General features: G+C 41.0%; 5 non-coding genes across 5 annotated transcripts; all 5 read right to left on the bottom strand.

Annotated features, from left to right (window-relative positions):
- Window positions 1-20,168: 20,168 nt before the first annotated feature.
- trnar-acg lies at window positions 20,169-20,241 on the bottom strand. Its single transcript has one exon. It is a non-coding gene; the product is annotated as a tRNA-Arg (tRNA).
- Window positions 20,242-20,359: 118 nt separating this feature from the next.
- trnah-gug lies at window positions 20,360-20,431 on the bottom strand. Its single transcript has one exon. It is a non-coding gene; the product is annotated as a tRNA-His (tRNA).
- Window positions 20,432-21,346: 915 nt separating this feature from the next.
- On the bottom strand, window positions 21,347-21,418 carry trnae-uuc. Its single transcript has one exon. It is a non-coding gene; the product is annotated as a tRNA-Glu (tRNA).
- A 328-nt stretch (window positions 21,419-21,746) lies between these two features.
- trnar-acg lies at window positions 21,747-21,819 on the bottom strand. The gene has a single exon. It is a non-coding gene; the product is annotated as a tRNA-Arg (tRNA).
- Window positions 21,820-21,937: 118 nt separating this feature from the next.
- Window positions 21,938-22,009, bottom strand: trnah-gug. Its single transcript has one exon. It is a non-coding gene; the product is annotated as a tRNA-His (tRNA).
- Between the last annotated feature and the right edge of the window lie 53 nt (window positions 22,010-22,062).

Raw genomic sequence — 22,062 nt, 5'->3', positions numbered from 1 at the left:
TTTGTCCACACAGACTGCTCAGGTACTTGTTCAGTCTCTTGTCATTTCTAGACTGGATTACTGCAATGCACTGCTGGCAGGTCTACCTATGAACGCAATCCGTCCTCTGCAAATGATCCAAAATGCAGCTGCCTGGCTTGTTTTCAACCTGCCAAAGTTCTCGCATACCACCCCGCTGCTGCGATCCCTCCACTGGCTTCCGGTAGCTGCACGCATCCGATTCAAAACACTGATGCTGGCCTACAAAGCCAAAAATGGACCAGCTCCCTCTTACCTCAAAGCCCTCATCATTCCTCGCACTGCACCCCGCAACCTCCAATCTACCAGCACTGCTCGACTGGTTCCACCATCTCACAGGGTAAGAGGCAAGTATACTACAAGACTCTTCTCTGTTCTGGCACCAAGGTGGTGGAATGAACTTCACCTAGAGGTCCGGACAGCTGAGTCACTAGCTATTTTCAAGCGGCGGTTGAAGACCTACTTATTCAGGAAACACTTCAACTAGCACTTCTTTCCTTATCTTTTGCATTAAAAAAACAAAAACAAAAAAAACCTTTGACACCTTTTCCATTGTAACTTTGAACAAATGTTTTAAACTCATGGTATCTTAAGTATGTAACCTAGTGAACCAGCATTAATGTATTCAATGTTAGAGATTTAAGCACTTATGTACATCGCTCTGGATAAGGGGGTCAGCCAAATGCTGTAAATGTAAATGTAAATGAATAGGTGTCATAACTCCTTTAGCCTGAGATGTAAAAGACGCTCTAAATACACTCCTGATCCTATTCTCCTTACCCAAAATATGGCCTGCAGTTCCACGATACATAAGCATAATTTACCCAATTACCTAATTGAGATCCTCACAAAAGGGGGCATGGTGGCTTAGTGGATAGCACGTTCGCCTCACACCTCCAGGCTCGGGGTTCGATTCCCGCCTCCGCCTTGTGTGTGCGGAGTTTGCATGTTCTCCTCGTGCCTCGGGGGTTTCCTTTGGGTACTCCAGTTTCCTCCCCCGGTCCAAAGACATGCATGGTAGGGTGATTGGCATCTCTGGAAAATTGTCCGTAGTGTGTGATTGTGTGTGTGTTGGCACTCTGTCCAGGGTGTATCCTGCCTTGATGCCTGGGATAGGCACAGGCTCCCCGTGCCCCGAGGTAGTTTGGATAAGCGGTAGGAAATGAGTGAGAATGAGTGAGAGAGATCCTCACAAATTATCAGATTAGATTACAATCATACACAGTACAAAATGTGGTGAAATGTTTTTTCAGACTGTTCTTGATATACAAAATAGCCAATAGAATAAAAGAATAAAACAAAGGGGAAAAGGTATTAAAATTAAGACACAAGTGCATACAATAAAAGAAGATTGGATTCCTGTATAAATGAGCAAGAGGACATGTTTTCCTAATAACTGTTCTGCAGCAGAATTCCAGATGTTCTTTGAGATGATGTCGAGTTCAGTATCAGTTTCAGTACAGATGCCCAAGATTGTCTTGCTTTTCTCTGAAACGGTTGCTTCCGCTCACAGATGAATGCACACACCCGGTTTTGGATGTTCATGTGGATCCTTTTAGCAAAACTTTTTACAACTGACAAGTATACAAAATAATTTCTGCAGAATTTCCTTGGCTGTGCTCTTGGCCATCTCCCTCAGAAAATTCGGTTTCGCCTCATTGGAGGCAAAAAAAAAGAGTTTTGGGACAACACTGAGGCAGCAAGTTTTTGCTCCATTTCCAGAAGAACTTTACTGACCACTTGTGAGGCTTTGCTCATAAACTGATAACTGAAAGGGCTCTCGGATTGAGGAACTGATGAAGCACAACTTGGAGTCATCACTTCAGTTGTCATGGCGAAAGACTCAGAACTTGTGGATATGGTAAACAACGAAGAGTACCTGCTGTTGTAGACAATTTTTTCCAGCCCTTCAAGCCCTTCCATTGTCTGGAACTCTAGGAGGGACTTTAGTGACACTGCTGATGTCTCTCCTTCAGGTCTGTGGAACTCTTCAGAGTGATACAAGGCCAGGAACCTATCACAGATCTCATTAGTGCATGAGACACTGAAATCATCTAACTGTGTGATTGGATCTGTTGCACATGATGAAGCCCTCTCAGAGCAGCTCGTCCCTGGTCCTGATTCCATAATCCGGATCACCTCCTGCATCACACCTTTAATTTCCATGATATTTCTCTGATGACATCAGAAACCTCCATAAGGTATCTTTATACACACAGGGAAGAGAAAACAGTAACAGGAATGAATATTATTTTCACATCAACACACACATGAACCTAAATAAATAAATGCAGGTAAAATAGCACAATGTTAATTTAATTTTCTGATAAAAAACACAGATGACCCATGTTATTAGTCATTCAACACCATGCTGCTTGAATCCTGGATACTGATTAGTCAAAAAATAGCTTTGCTGGGAGGCTTCAGTAAACACAGTAGATGACAATGCTGCCACAGCAGCATACTCCAACTTTGTCACCTTTTAAAGTAAAAGAGAGAAATATGAACCTTGATCAGTGTTCAACCAAATGAAAACAGTGTTGAACTCTGCTGAGGTTCAAATCCAGCTTTAAACGATCCATGAGCCACATGATGTGATGATTACAACAAAATTAACTCTTCACATAACAACGAATAACTACAAATAACTACAGATTTACACACATCATTGAATCTGTTTCTCACATCAGTGAAGCGAATAGCATATTACACAATTCACTGATTCATCTGTTCATCAGCAAGATCTAGACATTCTTTCCATCATGCCATGTTTAGATTAGATAACCCACTTCCTAGTTTCTAACACACAAAGCTCAGAACGCTTCACCTGAAATGCCTGTCCTTATAATGATCCAAGCTGCATCTTCTCTACCTTCTTAATCCACTTTCGCTTCTGCACTAGTGAGAGCAAATTACTCTTAGCTTCTTAAGAGTAATTTGTTATTTGTTTTAAAGCTTTACATGACATGGGGACCAAAACTTCTCAGGAAACCAAACATATAATCCCGTTTGGAAATTAATTACACTGATGTCATTCAAATGTATGATAGCAGATGTTATAGATATTCTTATTATGTTGGCTTTGTAGAAGCCAACATTCTGATTTCCGTTATGAGCTTATTATTATTATTATTATTATTATTATGTTGGCTTTGTAGAAGCAAACATTCTGAATTGCATGTCTGAATTGCATCTCACACATGCAATACATCCAACATTAAGAATCGCATGTTCTATGCAGTATAACATTAAGTAGAATCCCATAATGACTGCTGTATTGACATGAAATGTCCAAACCCTCAGTAGCCACTTTTTGCCAAAAGTATTGGCACCCCACCGGGTATTCTGGTGACGTCACTCGACACCACATGATGTCACATGTAGCCCCGCCCCAAAAACAAGCGAAATTAAAAATTTGCACAACATGGACATGTGACATATCAAAACACTCAGCACAATGAGGGGAACCGCCCCACGGGTATTATGGTCACGTCACGTGACGTCACATGAAAATTAAAAATTTGCACTACATGGACATGTGACATATCAAAACACTCAGCACAATGAGGGGAACTGCCCCACGGGTATTATGGTCACGTCACGTGACATCACGTGAAAATTAAAAATTTGTACAACATGGGCATGTTACATATCAAAACACTCAGCACAATGAGGGGAACTACCTCACGGGTATTCGGATCACGTCACATGCTCATGTCCGCTCACCTCCAAAAGTATTGGCAGCCTAGCGGTCCAGTAGCTTTCACAATCTTTCTGTCCACTCGCCTCCAAAATGCATCGGCCTTTGCGAATACTTGCACCGTCAAAGCCAACATCAAAGTTAGTCGTGACGGACTTTACAAATCTAGTTATTATTATTATTATTATTATTATTATTATTATTATTATTATTATTACTATTCTTAGACAAAAATTTATTTTATAAAAATGCGGCCTAGGGCTTTCGAGCCACATGCACCAAATTCGGATATTTCGTAGACCCTGGTCTGAAGTTTGTTGCTTCTATTTTTCTAAGCGATCAGAATTCCGGCATTCCCGGTACGGAAGCTCAAAGTGGCCTTTTTTCCCATAGACTTCCATTATAAACTTTTGAGGTTTATAACTCGGCAATTTTTCGAGCGATTTACACTGAACTCGGACAGGTTCTTTAGACGGACGAAGTTTTTATTTCGGAGTTCCGACGGAATTTTTGGTTTTCCTTTAGTCGACGGTCAAACATACCATAGACTTGAATAGGGAATTCCGAAAAGTCCTCTAAGCTCTCACACATGCAATACATCCAACATTAAGAATCGCATGTTCTATGCAGTATAACAATAAGTAGAATCCCATAATGACTGCAGTATTGACATGAAATGTCCAAACCCTCAGTAGCCACTTTTTGCCAAAAGTATTGGCACCCCACCGGTATTCTGGTGACGTCACTCGACACCACGTGACATCACGTGTAGCCCCGCCCCCAAAACAAGCGAAATAAATTTGCACAACATGGACATGTGACATATCAAAACACTCAGCACAATGAGGGGAACTGCCCCACGGGTATTCTGGTCACGTCACATGACGTCACGTGACATCACGTGAAAATTAAAACTTTACAAATTTTGTTCTTATTCTTATTATTAGTATTACAGTATCATGTTGTCTCCCTGTCTATCTACATCATCAAAGTTGTCATGGCAATCATTACCTGTCTGGTTATTAATGTGATATAGAACTGAACTTCAGAGAGAAAGAGATAGTGAGAGCAAGACAGAGAGAGAGAGAGAGAGAGAGAGAGAGAGAGAGAGAGAGAGAGAGAATTGTTAGGTATGATTGAAATCTGGCAAGACTAGCTATGACAGCATAACTAAAAAGCTAAAGCCAGAAGGTGACACAGACATGAGGGTTTCCTGGGACGTAAAGCGTCCATCCACTGCACGGTCTGCAAACCTGGGTGACTTGCAAGGGTGGTAAGCTGACAGCATCCAGACATCCCAGTTCGCTAAACACTCTATGCCCATGAACCCTCCAGATCTGCTACTTTACCTAAGAAAAGCTATTCACAAAAATCTAAACTAAACAAATGTGTTTTTAGCCTGGACATAAAGACTGAGACTGTGTCTGTTCCATGACTGTGGGGCTCTGTAAGAAAGAGCTTTGTCCCCTGCTGTATCCTTTTGCACTTGAGGCATTACCAAATAGTCTGCACCTTTTGATTGAAGTAGGCAATCAAAAGGCGTGTGATCAAGTGCTTTATAGGTTAGTAATAGTATTTCATAATCAATGTGAAATTTGACTGGGAGCCAATGCAATGTAGATAAGATAGAAGTGATGTGTTCATATCTTCTGGTTCTACTGTAGTTAGGACACTAGCTAGTGTTCTGGACTAACTGGAGCTTGCTTATGCTCCCACTGGAACATCCAGACAGTAAAGCATTACAATATTCCAACATATAGGTAACAAATGCATGAACTAGTGTTTCTGCATCATGAAATGACATCATATTTCTGATCTTAGCAATATTTCTGAGACAAAAGAGAGGTCTTTTACTGCTGCACATGATGTAATAGAAAGACCACCCAGAGTTAATCTATAATCAGAAAACTTACTTCTGACTGCCTGTGGTCCTAGTAAAAGCATTTCTGTGTTGTCAGAGTTAAGCAGAAGAAAGATAGTAAGCATCTACTCTCTGATGTCCTTCACACATTCTTCAAGCTTATTAAGCTGGTGACTCACATCTGACTTAATTGAAACGTATAGCTGCAAGTCATCAGCATAACAGTGGAAGTTAATACAATGTTTACAGATAATTGCACCAAGGGGTAGCATCTATAGAGAGAAAAGCAATGGGCCTGAAGCAGAACCTTGCAGAACACCAAACATTTCCTAATTGTTTAGAGTAGTCAACGTTTAGATCTACGAACTGATAGCGATCAGTCAAATAAGGCCTGAGACAGGAGAAGGCTGTCCCTTTAAACACAACAACATGTTCTAGCCTACCAAGTAAAATATCAAATTGGTCAATGGTAACAAAAGCTGCACTAAAATCAAGCAACACCAGCAAAGAGACACAACCCTGATCAAAGGCCAGTAACAGGTCATTGACAACTTTAACCATTGATAACTGCAACCTTAAAAGTTTTCAGCACATATCCTGTGCTTGGGGAAGAGTTTTTTATTTTTAGAATGGGTTGGATAGCTACTGGTAATATCTGTTAAAGAAACATGAATAAATCAGTGAAATTAAGTCAGTCTCTTGGAAGGAATTAAAACGGTCTAAGTACTGATCAAAAACAGAGATATCTATGGCATTATCTATCAAATAGTTTGGTATCAAATTAATGGTCTGAAATTTCTGCCTAATGTTATCAATTTTTCCATTGATATAATTCATGAAGTCATTACTGCTACAAATAGATGGTGTGCACGTTTTGACAGTGTTTTTATTCCTAGTTCATTTTCCAACAGAATTAAATACACTTTTAGGATTATTTTTGTTATCTTGAATTAGGCTGGAGAAATACACTGATCTACAGTAGCAGCAATAAGATATTTTGTTTTAGCTATGAAGGCTTTCCTTCCATTCTGAATGAAATACTGATCATTTATTTTGATGCCATTTATGTTCTAATTTCCTAGACTTGTGTGTAATTTCCTAGTCTTGTGTGTTGTCATTGTACCAGGGTGCTAGTTTTTTCTCTTTAATTACTTTCCTTTTAAGTGGAGCTACAATATCAAGGGTGTAGCAAAATACTGACTCTAAATAGTTAGTCACCTGATCAAGTTCTGTGGGGTCAGATGGCAATCCAATCATCTATAATAATTCTGGGAAACTATCGGTAAATCTCTCTGTAGTAACAGACATGTACATTTATCATGGTGACGTGACAAATTGCATACTGTATCGTGCAATATCGTGTCTAAAGTGCATTTTAAATGAAATGAGATCATTGTCTGAGAAAGCTTCTGATTGAAGCACTTTGACTATGTTTTTAATAATTTATCCAAAGGTCAGAATGAGATCAAGAGTGTTACCTTCATTATGAGTGGGTCCCATTTTATTCTGGATAACTTGCTGTTCTCAGAGGCTCTTCTAACTTAATGGATATTAATGTCTGCAAAAATTATTGCTTTGTCTAAAGGAACAACTAGGTTAGAAACAAAATCTGCAAATTTACAGAGGAATTCAGAATATGGTTCAGGAGGTCTGTAAATAACAATTTGAGAAACTGACTCAGTAGACTTCTTTTTTGTGGCTACATATGTTATGTTAGTATGAACTTCAAATGTGTTGAACATAAATCTAGATTCTTGCTTGACACCTAGCTTATCATCGTAAATAACTGTGACACCTTCTCCCCTGCCTGTTTGTTGTGGCTAATGTATATGCGACAAACTAATTTGGTTTGACGCAGGATTCTGTTGAACACAGAACATTAAACTTCAGGGGTCTCATTTATAAAACTGTGTGTAGGATCCCTACTAAATGTTTACGTGTGCCCAAAAGCCAAAAATGGCATATGCCAAAAAAAATTTCGATTTATAAAACCGTGCATATGCACACCTGTAAGCAATGCTCCCGCAGATGTGCGTACATGAACCAGCCTCATATCCCGCCCTGTACACGCCCATTTTTACACGCCCATTACACGCTCCACAACTGCGTGGGCACGAGAGTGGACCTCATTATAATGAGTTTCCTCTGTCCTCTGCAGGTTTAAAAATGGGGTGAGGAGCCAGCATCTCACGGGTTAGCCACTGTTGCCTGCACATCATAATTATATTAAAAACAAAATTGTTACAGTTTCTACTTTTTAATATTGTTAAACTCACCAAGAAGACAGCTATCATGTACTGCGCCTGCATTTAGTCTGTTCCCTACACTGCTACAGTATGTGTCAAGATAAAGGAATCATGTGAACCAGGCCAGCGTGCCACAATGTTTGTGAGGGTCATGTTGGAGTCACATATGATTTGCACATTAATAGAATGCACATGCTTTCTATTAACATAAGCAAATTCATTTTCTGATGGTGCCCTTATAGCAACATGAGTGCAGTCAATTGCGCCGATTACATTTGGGAAACCAGACATTGCTGCAAATTGCATTTTAATTTTGGCCTGTTCTCGCAGTGTAGGGGAACCTGATGTATCGACTACCCATATTAAGTATACATTCAAAATGACAGATATTATGGCACTCAGGGACCAGACCTATAGGGTGAGATGATAGATTCCAATATAATTACTTCATATACAAAAAGCTCTTAGAGACAAAGTTGAGGATTACTTATAGTTTTTTTTATATATAAATAATTTACCTGTCTGCCAATTCCTGCTGGAAACAGAAGTTGCCAAGAACCCCAGAGTGGTGAGGACTTGTATTTGGACTGGGATGGCAGGGTTCCGGCGTGTTGCCCTCTCTAAGACTAGACCCAATTCAGCACATAGATCCAAGAGCACAGCTCTAGGGAATCTAAATCGGCTTATTAGCCAGTCATCATCATGGGCCAGGAAATCATCATAGTCCCTGAAAACTCGTTCTCTCTTTATTCTGCCATTGGCGTAATCCTCCAACAGTGTCAGCACTGCCATCATGAAGCATTACATACCCGGGTCACCAGAGGATTTATATGTTTCTAGCAATTAGACTGATCGTTTACACCTTAACAAAATCACATAATTAATTTGTGGGCGAAAATTTTATACAAAAATGTTATAGTGAACACATGCTTCTTCATGACGGTTTTGTAATGAACAGCATAATAGTTAGGACCCATGATGAGTAGCGATTGTGCTTCATGACTGTATTTGTAGACTTTGACATTTTATGATATATGTACATTAACGAAAATATTTCGTTTTTACATTGTGTTTTGCAGTTCTCTAATAAAAGGGTATTTCATGCTATTCTGTATCACATGTAGTCGTGCCATCTCCTCCTGCGCACCCGTTGTGGTCAATGTGACTGTAAGGCAGCGCTGATTATTATTATTATTTATTTATTTTTGAATACATTTTGAATTACGTTTGGATTTTACTAGATGTATATAGCCTAAAACAGCCAGTTCACCAATACAACATTTGTTCACCAATACAACATTTGTTTGACTGTATATTTATAATCACACCTCCAATGTCACCCATATGAGGATGGGTTACCCTTTGAGTCCGGTTCCTCTCAAGGTTTCTTCCTTCACCAATTCAAGGTTCAGAAAAAATGAGTTTTTCCTTGCCACTGCTGCCTGAGTCACCTCAGACTTGCTCATTGGGGATAAATACATACACATTATGAACTATAGATATCTAATAATAATCTTGAGTTTTTATTTTTGTTAATTCTTTATATTATTCCTTATGTTTACCTTCTGTTCTATGTTTATGTTCTGTAAAGCTGAGACAATGTCTATTGTAAAAAAAGCACTATACAAATAAACTTGAATTGAATTGAATAAAACAATCGGCACAAATAACACTGTTGGATTTAATCTTCATGATAATGTGGATATAACAGTATGAAATGGAGTGAAAATTTAACCTCTTACCTGTCGCCCCCCCATTTTCATGATTTTCGCCTAGATGATATACCCACCTAAAAAGTGGTACAGCTCCCATATACTTTGACACACAGAGGTGAGCCTGGTCTCATTGGAAAGAAAGTCTCTAGTTTCTTTTTTTTTCTTTTTTAGTTCATGCTATACTAAGCAAATTTTTATTTTTTATTTCAATCTTTGTATTGAGAAAGTAACACAAACAGTCATGTACAAACAATTTACAGGTATTCCCCTTAAATTTTTGTTATTTTAAAACACAATAAAACAGTAAGTAAAGAAGGAAAAAACAAACAAACAACAAAAAAAGGCATATACAGGAGACAGAAAACACACGCAATAAAAAATAAATAAAATAAAATAAAAATAAATAAACAAAAATTTATAAAAAATAAAAGTTGGGGGGGGGGCAGAATCAATCACATGGGAACGTCTGTTGCGATTTAAAATAGTCTATGAAAGAGCCCCACTTTTGGTGAAATTTTTCAAAGTTACCCCTGGATGAAAACTTTATCTTTTCCAGTTTAAGCAATGACATCACATTCTGTAGCCACACAGAAACTGAAGGTGCTTTAGAGGCTTTCCAGAGAAGTAAAATGCACCGCCTAGCCACAAGTGACGTAAATGTCAATATATCAGCCTGATCAGTGTCAGTTAACACAGAGTTAAAATTAGGTAAAGCCAGACCGCCACTAAATGTAAATCTCTGCAAAAGTGATTTCCTCACCCTGGGATTTTTACCTCCCCACAAAAAACAGGTAACAAGTTGGTCCAGTATATAAGGAAGGCAGAGTCCGGGTCACGTTAACTGCTAAATATTTGAAACCTGAAGGACTGAACTTGAAAGGAATGTCAGACTGTTTCAGTGTAAGAGCGAGAGAATTTATAGGATAGCATTCACTTTTAAGTAAGTTCACTTTATAACCTGAAAAAGAGCCAAATCTCTTCAACAAAGATAAAATTGCTGGATCAGAAACATATAGAAGGAGATCATCTGCATACAGTGACAATTTCAGACCAATGTTATAGCGGGATACTCCGTGAAATGAAGTGAGTGATTGCAAAGCTAACGACAAGGGTTCAATGGCCAAAGCAAAAAGTAAGGGAGAGAGGGGGCAGCCCTGTCTAGTGCCACGTGACAAAGTAAAATAGTCGGAAGAAATCTCATTTGTGTGAACACTAGCCTGAGGGGAATTGTACAACAATTGAATCCACGTAATAAATCGGTCCCCAAAGCGAAACTTATTTAGGACAGCAAAAAGATAGACCCACTCCACCTGATCGAAAGCTTTCTCAGCATCAAGCGAGATAACTACTTCTGGACTAGTTAAAGAGTGATTAGACAGAATGACATTCAAAAGTGTGCGAATGTTAAAAAATAACTGCCGTCCTTTAATGAATCCATTCTGTTCCTCTGAAATAATAGAAGGAAGGATTTTTTCAAGGCGTCTCGCCAATACATTGGCCAAGATTTTTACATCCACGTTGAGGAGGGATATAGGTCTATATCAGGCACAAGATGTAGGATCCTTATTCTTCTTTAAGAGAACCGTAATGACTGCCTGAGAAAGAGTGGGAGGCAAAGAGCCACGTTCTAAAGATTCGTTGTATACTAAAAGAAGAAGTGGAGCTAAACGGTCTATAAATTTCTTGAAAAATTCAACAGGGAACGCGTCTGGGCCTGGTGCCTTACCATTATGCATAGCTTTAATAGCATGCATAACCTCTTCTAATGTTAGGGGCGCATCTAAATGTTCAGCCATGGTGTGGTCAACGGTAGGCACTGCTAAATCTTTGAGAAAAGAAGCCAAATCTGATGTATCAGCTACAGATTCAGACTTGTACAGAGATGAATAATAAGTTTTAAATACATTATTTATTTCCTTTGGCTCAAAAACCATTTTGCCAGCCCTGTCTTTAATTTGAGGTATCAAACGGGAAGCAGCTTGGCGCTTTAACTCGTGGGCCAAGAGCCTACTAGATTTATCACCATGCTCGTAATAAATTGCGCGAGAACGCAACAGGAGACGCTCAGCTTCAGTTGTTGAAAGCAGGTCAAATTCAGTCTGTAGCTCAAGTTGTTTCTTTTGAATGCTGGGAGTTGGATTGGCAGCCATTTGCTTGTCTAAATCATAAATGTTTGTAGTCAGATCCTGAAGCTTAGTTTTGCGGTCTTTATTGGAATGGACAGAATACGAAATAATTTGACCGCGCATATATGCTTTAAGAGATTCCCACAACAATGAAGATGAGACAGCATCACTCCTATTAAAAACTATATATTCGTCTATTGCAGACAAGGTAAAAACCCTAAATGCCTCGTCTGACAACAACAAAGAATTGAACCTCCAGGGTGAGGAAAAACACGGCTGGCCAACAAATTTGTTATTAAGACCAAGTGGTGCATGGTCAGAAATAACAATTGCATGATAATCAGACTCTGTGACTTTAGGGATTAGGGAATTGTCAATAAAAAAATAATCAATACGTGAAAAAGATTGGTGCACCTGAGAGTAGAAGGAATATGTCCTGGCACTAGGGTTATAAAATCTCCAAGGGTCTACAAACCCATTTTTACTCATTAAATCCGAAATGGATTTGGACATAGAAGACTGGGTCAGGGTTCGAGGGTTTGAACGATCTAAGGCGGGGTCAATAACACAATTTAGATAACCAGCTAGTATTAAAAGATGGGTGTCAAGGAAAGGAAGGATACTCCACAACTTGTCTGTAAAACCTGGATTATCAAAATTTGGAGCATATACATTGACCAACAATACAGGGTTATTACAAAGAGTGCCAACAACTATTAGGTATCTTCCATTATTGTCAGCCACTGTCTTTGAAGGAGTAAACTGAACTCTTTTACTGATCAGAATAGCCACCCCTCTGACTCTAGAATTAAACGTCGAGTGAAACACATTTCCCACCCATGGACATCTGAGTCTAACATGGTCCCTGTCCCTCAAATGGGTCTCCTGCAGAAATATTACATCACTCTTCAGGCGCTTTAAGTGTGAAAATTTTCTGGACCACTTAGTGGGGCTATTCAAGCCTTTCACATTCCAACTCAAAAATCGAATACCAGTCGAATCACCACACTTTCTTCCTTGAGTGCTGGCCATAGCTAACAGACCTTAGTTTGAAAGTAGGCTACACATTTAAACAGGTCATTCCTCCCACCCCCATAAAAAGAAAAGGGAAAAGTGCACGTAAATGCGCTGACACACAAACAAAGTAAAATAGACATAAATGTGAACAAATATGAAAACAGAACCGCGTCCACTTCCCACCCTCCCCCCACCCGCACCGCAGATGTCCCCATCCCCAAACAACAGATACAGCAGTGCAAGCTCCTAAGCGGAGCAAGAAAAAAAGAGACGCTTATGTCTGTATAGCTAACCATAACATATAAAGAAAGCTCCTACAGAGACATTTCAAAATAAAAATAAAATTGTAAGGCATGCGTGTAATTCTAAGGCACGTATACAAATGAAATAACCCCCGACACTCACTGGTAGCGCGGTAAAAACTGAGTTAAACAAAACAAAGTTATAATTACACTCACCCACAGAGTCCTTTTGGGCCAATTTAAATTTTGTAATTTTGTAATTTTGTAAATTTGCAAATAAACAATATGTAACCCTCATATAATCAGTCTATTTTGTAATTTTGCTAATAAACGCCTTAGCTTCAGCTGGTAAAGTGAAATCGCGTTGCACTCCCTCGTATGTTATGCGTAACTTGGCTGGATGGAGGATGCCGAACCGGACTCCTTCAATGTCCCGTAGCTGGCATCGAACCTCATTAAAAGCTGCGCGGGCTCGTGCTGTTTTAGCGGTGTAGTCAGGGAAGACGGAGATGGTCATGTTGTGTAGTTTAATCCGCTGTAGCTCCCTTGCTTTCTTGAGGATATTCGCACAGTCTGTATAATAGTGGAGCCTTGCTACTATCGCGCGTGGACGTTCGCCCGGCTTGGGTTTGGGAGCCAGGGTCCGGTGGGCACGATCCACAAGTGGTTCCTTCTCAACTGTAAATGCCTCCATCAAGAGTTTTGACACATACTTTGTGGTTAAATTATTTGGAGTATCCTCCTGCACACCGACAATACGAACATTATTATGGCGTGACCTAGATTCCAAATCATCACATTTGCTCTCCAATTTAACCAGTTCTCCAGACATGTACTCCACCTAAACACGGAGAGTGGCTATGTCATCAGTGCAAGTGGAGAGGGACTGCTCCATCTCGGACACGGTGTCTTTGAGTCCGGTAAAGCTTTGCTGCATAGTGGAAATATTGGAGGAAAGATCGGTTTTCAGTGCTAGCAGCTCAGATTTAATCGAGGAGAGGTTGTCACCTAACGCTGCATGAAGTTCAGCTTTAAAAATTGCTGAAATTTCTTCACGAAGGGAGCAGAGAAGTTCGGTCTTGAGAGCAGTAAGCTGGCAACAGGCCGCAGGTGAGCCATTTGCGCTTTTATAGACCTTGGGTGGCATTGTAGTCGCCGAAAATCAAAATAATTCTTATTCAGAACAGGTTTAGAAAAATTATAAGCTACCAAAAGTGAGCAAATCGTGCCTAAAAATAATGGAGAAACAAACTCTGTAGGAGCGGAGCTCGATGCGACCTACTCCATGATTAGCTAAGCCGGAAGTCCATCAGTCTCTAGTTTCTGATACAAGTGTCAGGGTGATTCTAGGCCTTACTGACACAGAGTTACAGAGGCTAAAAAGTTACAAAGGATTTTTATTTCCATCTGAGTTGTTTACCTGATAAACTGATTACATACATTGCTGTATTTAATGATGGTGGTAAACAACAACTGAGGGTCATAGCCACATGTCTTGGCTTTCACCCAAAAAAATGAAGTCAAAAGACTCAAAAATGGATTTTATATGAATATTTTTCTACGGGCATGTCCGTCCGTTCATGTTTTTCTTGTTTATTTGTTTACTGTATAACTTTGTATAAAAAGACTGCATGCTTAGTTCAAAAGTCCTATAACAAAGACACCCCCTCTGCCTAGAAGTCTGCTGTGAAAAAAGGCCTGTAAACTGACACCCTGAGGCGTGAGAGTGTGAAAAGTTCAAGAAATGCGCAATAAAGTTGAAAAAAATTAATATGCGCATGCTCATTGCACAGCCCACCCTCACCAGATGTATCAGGTTGCATCTCGTTGGAATTGTCTCCTTACTGGCTAAAGAGCTATGATGCTCGCAAAACATCAAATCGCTACTGGAGGGAGCAATTGTCAGTCAAAGGGAGGGTGACCCACATAGCATGGAGAGACCTCATTGGCTTCTTAGCTGCCTATCTCTGCACCACAGGCACTGGTTGGCTCATGAGAGGGCTTGTTTGATTCGATAGACCCTCGACTACAAATCTGACACGTTTTGTAAGTTTTGTAAGCCTCCAAAGAGAAGTAGAAGTCGAACAAAGGACGGAATGGTTAAATTTACTATAAATCATATTATGCTTTGTGTGTGCCCTTAATAAAATCCTGAGAGTCTAAGCTTTCAAACAGTGTATAACTTAACCGTGTATTTAGAGGATTTAATGCTTAAAAGTTAGAATGAAGTTACAAACCTCCTAGCGGTGGTGGCTCGTTCTCGTGACGGCGACCTGATAAGTGGTTTTTAATTCTTATAATCGTTCTTCTCACATTTATTTTCTACAATCTAATTTCAGTTCAGGACCTCACCATCTGTGTCGCCAATTCCCTAAAGCTGAAAATATAAGTAGTTATAAACTGTCAAGGGTAAAGCTCTATCATTGTTTAGGAAAAAGAATTAGCAAAGGACCTGATTAGCTGTCTGCTTAGTCCTGATTGCTGCAATGTACTATTCATCAACAACAGCTCCAACTCCCTCTCTCACTCACACACACACACACACACACTTACTAACTTTGAGCTTATTTTGCTGCTCCCTCATCTGTGTTATGACCAGCTGATGAAAAAGATGATAGTCACTTCAGCCATGAGGGAGAACGGGAGAGATGCTCGAGACTGCTGGAAAAGCAGGAAAAAACTGAATACAGACAAAAAGTAACCATCTACACAAGCTCTGATGAGTTCTAGCTGAAATGACTGTAATATTCTGTCGGCTTTCAGGAATTGCTGCAGCAACATCCCTGTGTGTTTGAGTCCAAATGCATTAGAATATAAGGACTAAGGGAACTTTCACACATTGAAAGCTCCTCCAACATGAGCCTGCATTAAAAATATTAAAAAATTTTAATTTCCTAATACAACTGAAACAGGAGGAAAGTATCAAAATGATTAAAACTGCATTATTTTACTATTTTAAATATTGTCCTCTTTTCCATTGAGGTCCATCAAGCCTGTAGGTCAGGGGTGTTCAAACTTTTTGCAAAGATGGCCAGATTTGGTGAGGTGAAAATGTGTGGGGGTCGACTATTCAGCTTGACATTCTTTGAAACATTAATATTAAACTCAAATTATTTAACTATTTAAACTAAACTATTTAATGTTTTTTTTTTAATTGAAAAGGGCTTTCACTTTTCAAAAACAAAATAAATTATACACAGATTATAAAGATGAAAAAGTGCATATTAAAAACTGTGGTCACAAAAAAAAATTAATTCAGAGATTTTAGAATTTATTCACTTCAGATGGCTAAATAAATAACTTGCCTGCACTAATGTGATGAGTGATACTGAGATCTCGACTGTAGTAAATAGACCAGGTCTGGCTCAAAGATTGATGCGCAAGATGTCACACAGGTGAGAGTCACTTTTCTTGTCCTCTCACGGTTTTTGTTAAAGGTCATAACCGAGAATGTTTTCTCGCACAAGTATGTCGAGCCAAACAAGCTCAGTATTTTCTTAGCAAATGTTCGAATCTCTTGGAACCTGCCTTTATCCGGCTGGTGGTAAAAGTCAACGAGAGGCAGTTGTTGGTGCCAACTCCGACACTCGGCATTGCAATGCAGCTCAATGAGCTCTAGCTGCAGGTTTCTGTAGCGTCATCAGGGTCCACAGAGAAAGGAGAAGAAAAAAGCGTGATCTCCTTTTCAATTGCTGCAAAATCTCGAAACCGCTGTCGGAACTCCTCGGCCAGGGATGAGATTTCTGATACATACCTCTGTATTTGCGTACTGATGCGTTTGTAACAAGTGCGTTTGGAAAAGTTGCAGCTTGATCCCAAATGCTTTGATGTATGAATACAGTGACTTATCACTGAATTTTCCCCCTGAAGGCTCGTTTTTAGCGGGTTCAGATGCCATATTTTATCAACTAAAAATCCAAAATCAGCCATCCAAACAGGATCAGATAGTTCTGGCATCAGTTGTCCCTTATTTTTTTACAAGAATTGTCTGATTTCCTTCCTAAGACAGTAGAAGCGCTGCAGTGCAGACCCCCGACTGAGCCATCTTACGTCGTTGTGATACACAACATCTCCATATTCAGCCTGGATGTCGAGTAGAAACTGTTGAAACTGGCGGTGACTTTATTCGACAATAGTTTCATGTCACCTACGGGAGAACAAACAGAAGTAAATAAATCTGCTCCTCTTGTTTGGTCCTTTAGGCTCTGGAGGTCAAGTAGCTCTTCACTCACGATCATCTCATTGTCCACTCTTCTCAAAAAATCAGTGACTGGGCAGTGTCAGATGCGTCCGTGCTTTCATCGAGAGCCAACGAAAAAAAGTCAAGCTCTTTCACAGCTTTTGCCTCTAATTGCCTCTTAATATCCAATCTCATATCCACTCTTAATAGTCTTCAATTCTCCATACCATTGTGTTATGAGCCAGGCAAACATTGGCAAACTCTTGCTTCTTCTCAGGACAAATGTTCTCCACAAATTTCACAATTTAGTCTTTAATAAATTCGCCCTCCATAAAAGGTTTGCAATGCTTGGCAATCAGCTTTGCCACCTCATAGCTCGCCTTTGTGGCATTTTCATTTGACTCACGGGCTCTTGTAAAAAAACGCTGCTGTGCCGTTAAAACAACTTCTAGTTGCTTTATTTTTCCATGACATTCGTTCACAGTTAGCTTGTTGTAATTAGCATGTTTCATCTAGTAGTGCCTCTTGATATTGAATACCTTAAAAACAGCCACATTTGGCAAATTAGGCAGACACAGTTGTTTCGTATTTTAGTGAAAAAATATGCCAATTTCTACTTGTACGGGAAGCGACGGGCCCTCTCGGTCAACTTTCCTTTTCTTCGTTACAGTCGTCATTTTAGAAATGGGCTATAAAGGGTCATCCAGCGATAGTGCGGCCATGTGTCAGCTGCCATTTTCTGGTAAAGGACATGCCGGCTGTAGGTGAATGGATATAAGACATGAAACAAAAATTTGAGACAGCCAGGAGTTGAACCTGGAATCTCGTGGTACATAGTCAGACATGTTATCTATTGTACCACTGGCCCACAGAAGTATCATGCAAGGGTTCTTCCACATGCTTATGTTTGTAAACTGAAACGGGGCAAACAAACAGAAGCTGTGCTTAAGTTTTGCATTGGACTGTGAGGAGGAAAATCCAATGCCGTGACTCGGATTCGAACCGGGGTTGCTGCGGCCACAACGCAGAGTACTAACCACTATACGATCACGGCACACCAGGCAGCTGGCCTTGGCTAGGGGGCAGCTGCTATACCCAACGACGTACTGGCCCCTATTGGCCTGGAGTAGAGACAGAATTGGCATTTTGTTTAGAAATGATCGCATCAGCTGTAGCTTTTTTTTAACGCTCTGTTGAGAGACGAGCAAATCCACATTCAATCTAGGCCTACACACTGCATGTTTGCCATACCATACACACTGCATGTTTGGTCTTATTGACATTGGAACTGACATTCACAAACACACAGAGAGACAGAAAAAACACAGGCTTCATCTCAGTTTATCAACATGCTTAAGTATGATTTAAATTAAAGAATGCAATCTGAATTAAGATTTACTTACATTAATGCTTTGGGCAATGAATAAAAAAAAGGCAGTATACACTATACGATCACGGCACACCAGGCAGCTGGCCTTGGCTAGGGGGCAGCTGCTATACCCAACGCTGTACGTACTGGCCCCTATTGGCCTGGAGTAGAGACAGAATTGGAATTTTGTTTAGAAATGATCGCATTAGCTGTAGCTTTTTTTTTTAACGCTCTGTTGAGAGATGAGCAAATCCACATCCAATCTAGGCCTATACACTGCATGTTTGCCATACCATACACACTGCATGTTTGGTCTTATTGACATTGGAACTGACATTCACAAACACAGAGAGAGAGAGAAAAAACACAGGCTTCATCTCAGTTTATCAACATGCTTAAGTATGATTTAAATTAAAGAATGCAATCTGAATTTAGATTTACTTACATTAATGCTTTGTGCAATGAATGAAAAAAAAAGGCAGCATGAAGAGTTGCTGGCTGCAAGGAGTGAACATTTCATTAAAGCTCACAGGTCTCCCAATTGTTACTAACTAGAGGATGTCGTGAACATCTCACATGCTCTGCCAGAGACCAAGGTTCCCATACCGTTCAGTCTCTTGTCATTTCTAGACTGGATTACTGCAATGCACTGCTGGCAGGTCTACCTATGAACGCAATCCGTCCTCTGCAAATGATCCAAAATGCAGCTGCCCGGCTTGTTTTCAACCTGCCAAAGTTCTCGCATACCACCCCGCTGCTGCGATCCCTCCACTGGCTTCCGGTAGCTGCACGCATCCGGTTCAAAACACTGATGCTGGCCTACAAAGCCAAAAATGGACCAGCCCCATCTTACCTCAAAGCCCTCATCATTCCTCGCACTGCACCCCGTAACCTCCGATCTACCAGCACTGCTCGACTGGTTCCACCATCTCTCAGGGTAAGAGGCAAGTATACTACAAGACTCTTCTCTGTACTGGCACCAAGGTGGTGGAATGAACTTCCCATAGAGGTCCGGACAGCCGAGTCACTGGCTATTTTCAAGCGGCGGTTGAAGACCTACTTATTCAGGAAGCACTTCAACTAGCACTTCTTTCCTTATCCTTTGCATTTAAAAAAAAAAAAAAAAAAAAAAAACCTTGACACTTTTTCCATTGTAACTTTGAACAAATGTTTTAAACTCGTGGTATCTTAAGTATGTAACCTAGTGAACCAGCATTAATGTATTCAGTGTTAGAGATTTAAGCACTTATGTACGTCGCTCTGGATAAGGGCGTCTGCCAAATGCTGTAAATGTAAATGTACCGGGAGTCGAACCCGGGCCACCCTGGTGAAAACCAGGAATCCTGACCGCTAGACCATATGGGACCGTGGTTGCTGGAAAAGGCCACCTCTGAAACGGTTCCAGGGCAGGTTGGGGCGGCAATTTTGTCCGCCGGTAGGCGGTTTTAGCTCCCTCTCTGTCAACATGCTGTATCGACAAGATCTAAGCATTGCAGAGCACAATCGACTCAGCGTTCACAACTCTGCCAGCATCCAACAACTCGAAGGGTGGGATAGTAAAGCGGTCGCAGCAACCAGCGTACTGCCCACCACAGGACTGTCTGCATTTCAGGGATTACTAGAGCTGTTACTCTGCCTGAAATAAAGTCGATAGAGACTGTTGCCCACCTCTGGACTTGTCTAAAAGACTCGGCCGAGCCAGCCAGGAGTCGAACCTGGAATCTCCTGATCCGTAGTCAGACGCGTTATCCATTGCGCCACTGGCCCACGGAAGTACCAGCCAACTGTGCTCCTACCTGTTTATGCTTTTCAACTGAAAAGGGGCAAACAAACAAACAGAAGCCATGCTTAAGTTTAGCGTTGGACTGTGAGGAGGAAAATCCAATGCCGTGACCCGGATTCGAACCGGGGTTGCTGCGGCCACAACGCAGAGTACTAACCACTATACGATCACGGCACACCAGGCAGCTGGCCTTGGCTAGGGGGCAGCTGCTATACCCAACGCTGTACGTACTGGCCCCTATTGGCCTGGAGTAGAGACAGAATTGGCATTTTGTTTAGAAATGATCGCATTAGCTGTAGCTTTTTTTAACGCTCTGTTGAGAGATGAGCAAATCCACATCCAATCTAGGCCTACACACTGCATGTTGCCATACCATACACACTGCATGTTTGGTCTTATTGACATTGGAACTGACATTCACAAACACAGAGAGAGAGAGAAAAAAAACACAGGCTTCATCTCAGTTTATCAACATGCTTAAGTATGATTTAAATTAAAGAATGCAATCTGAATTAAGATTTACTTACATTAATGCTTTGGGCAATGAATAAAAAAAAAGGCAGTATACACTATACGATCACGGCACACCAGGCAGCTGGCCTTGGCTAGGGGGCAGCTGCTATACCCAACGCTGTACGTACTGGCCCCTATTGGCCTGGAGTAGAGACAGAATTGGCATTTTGTTTAGAAATGATCGCATTAGCTGTAGCTTTTTTTTAACGCTCTGTTGAGAGATGAGCAAATCCACATCCAATCTAGGCCTACACACTGCATGTTTGCCATACCATACACACTGCATGTTTGGTCTTATTGACATTGGAACTGACATTCACAAACACAGAGAGAGAGAGAAAAAACACAGGCTTCATCTCAGTTTATCAACATGCTTAAGTATGATTTAAATTAAAGAATGCAATCTGAATTAAGATTTACTTACATTAATGCTTTGGGCAATGAATGAAAAAAAAAGTCGGAACGAACAGTTGCTGACTGCAAGGAGTGAACGTTTCACTAAAGCTCACAGGTCTCCCAATTGTTACTAACTAGAGGATGATGTGAACATCTCACATGCTCTGCCAGAGACCAAGGTTCCCATTCCGGGAGTCGAACCCGGGCCGCCTGGGTGAAAACCAGGAATCCTGACCGCTAGACCATATGGGAGCGGGGTTGCTGGGAAAGGCCACCTCTGGAACGGTTCCAGGGCAAGTGGGGACGGCAATTTGTCCGCCGGTAGGCGGTTTTAGCTCCCTCTCTGTCAACATGCTGTATCGACAAGATCTATGCATTGCAGAGCACAATGGACTCAGCGTTCACAACTCTGCCAGCACCCAACAACTCGAAGGGTGGGATAGTAAAGTCGTCACAGCAACCAGAGTACTGCCCACCACAGGACTGTCTGCATTTCAGGGATTACTAGAGCTGTTACTCCGCCTGAAATAAAGTCGTTAGAGACTGTTGCCCACCTCTGGACTTGTCTAAAAGACTCGGCCGAGCCAGCCAGGAGTCGAACCTGGAATCTCCTGATCCGTAGTCAGACGCGTTATCCATTGCGCCACTAGCCCAAGGAAGTACCAGCCAACTGTGCTCCTACCTGTTTATGCTTTTCAACTGAAAAGGGGCAAACAAACAAACAGAAGCCATGCTTAAGTTTAGCGTTGGACTGTGAGGAGGAAAATCCAATGCCGTGACCCGGATTCGAACCGGGGTTGCTGCGGCCACAACGCAGAGTACTAACCACTATACGATCACGGCACACCAGGCAGCTGGCCTTGGCTAGGGGGCAGCTGCTATACCCAACGCTGTAC

This window comes from Tachysurus fulvidraco, chromosome 12, assembly GCF_022655615.1.
Source record: "Tachysurus fulvidraco isolate hzauxx_2018 chromosome 12, HZAU_PFXX_2.0, whole genome shotgun sequence".
Taxonomy (NCBI): domain Eukaryota; kingdom Metazoa; phylum Chordata; class Actinopteri; order Siluriformes; family Bagridae; genus Tachysurus; species Tachysurus fulvidraco.
The sequence above is the reverse complement of the archived record's forward strand: the minus strand, read 5'-3'. Positions and strand labels throughout refer to the sequence as shown.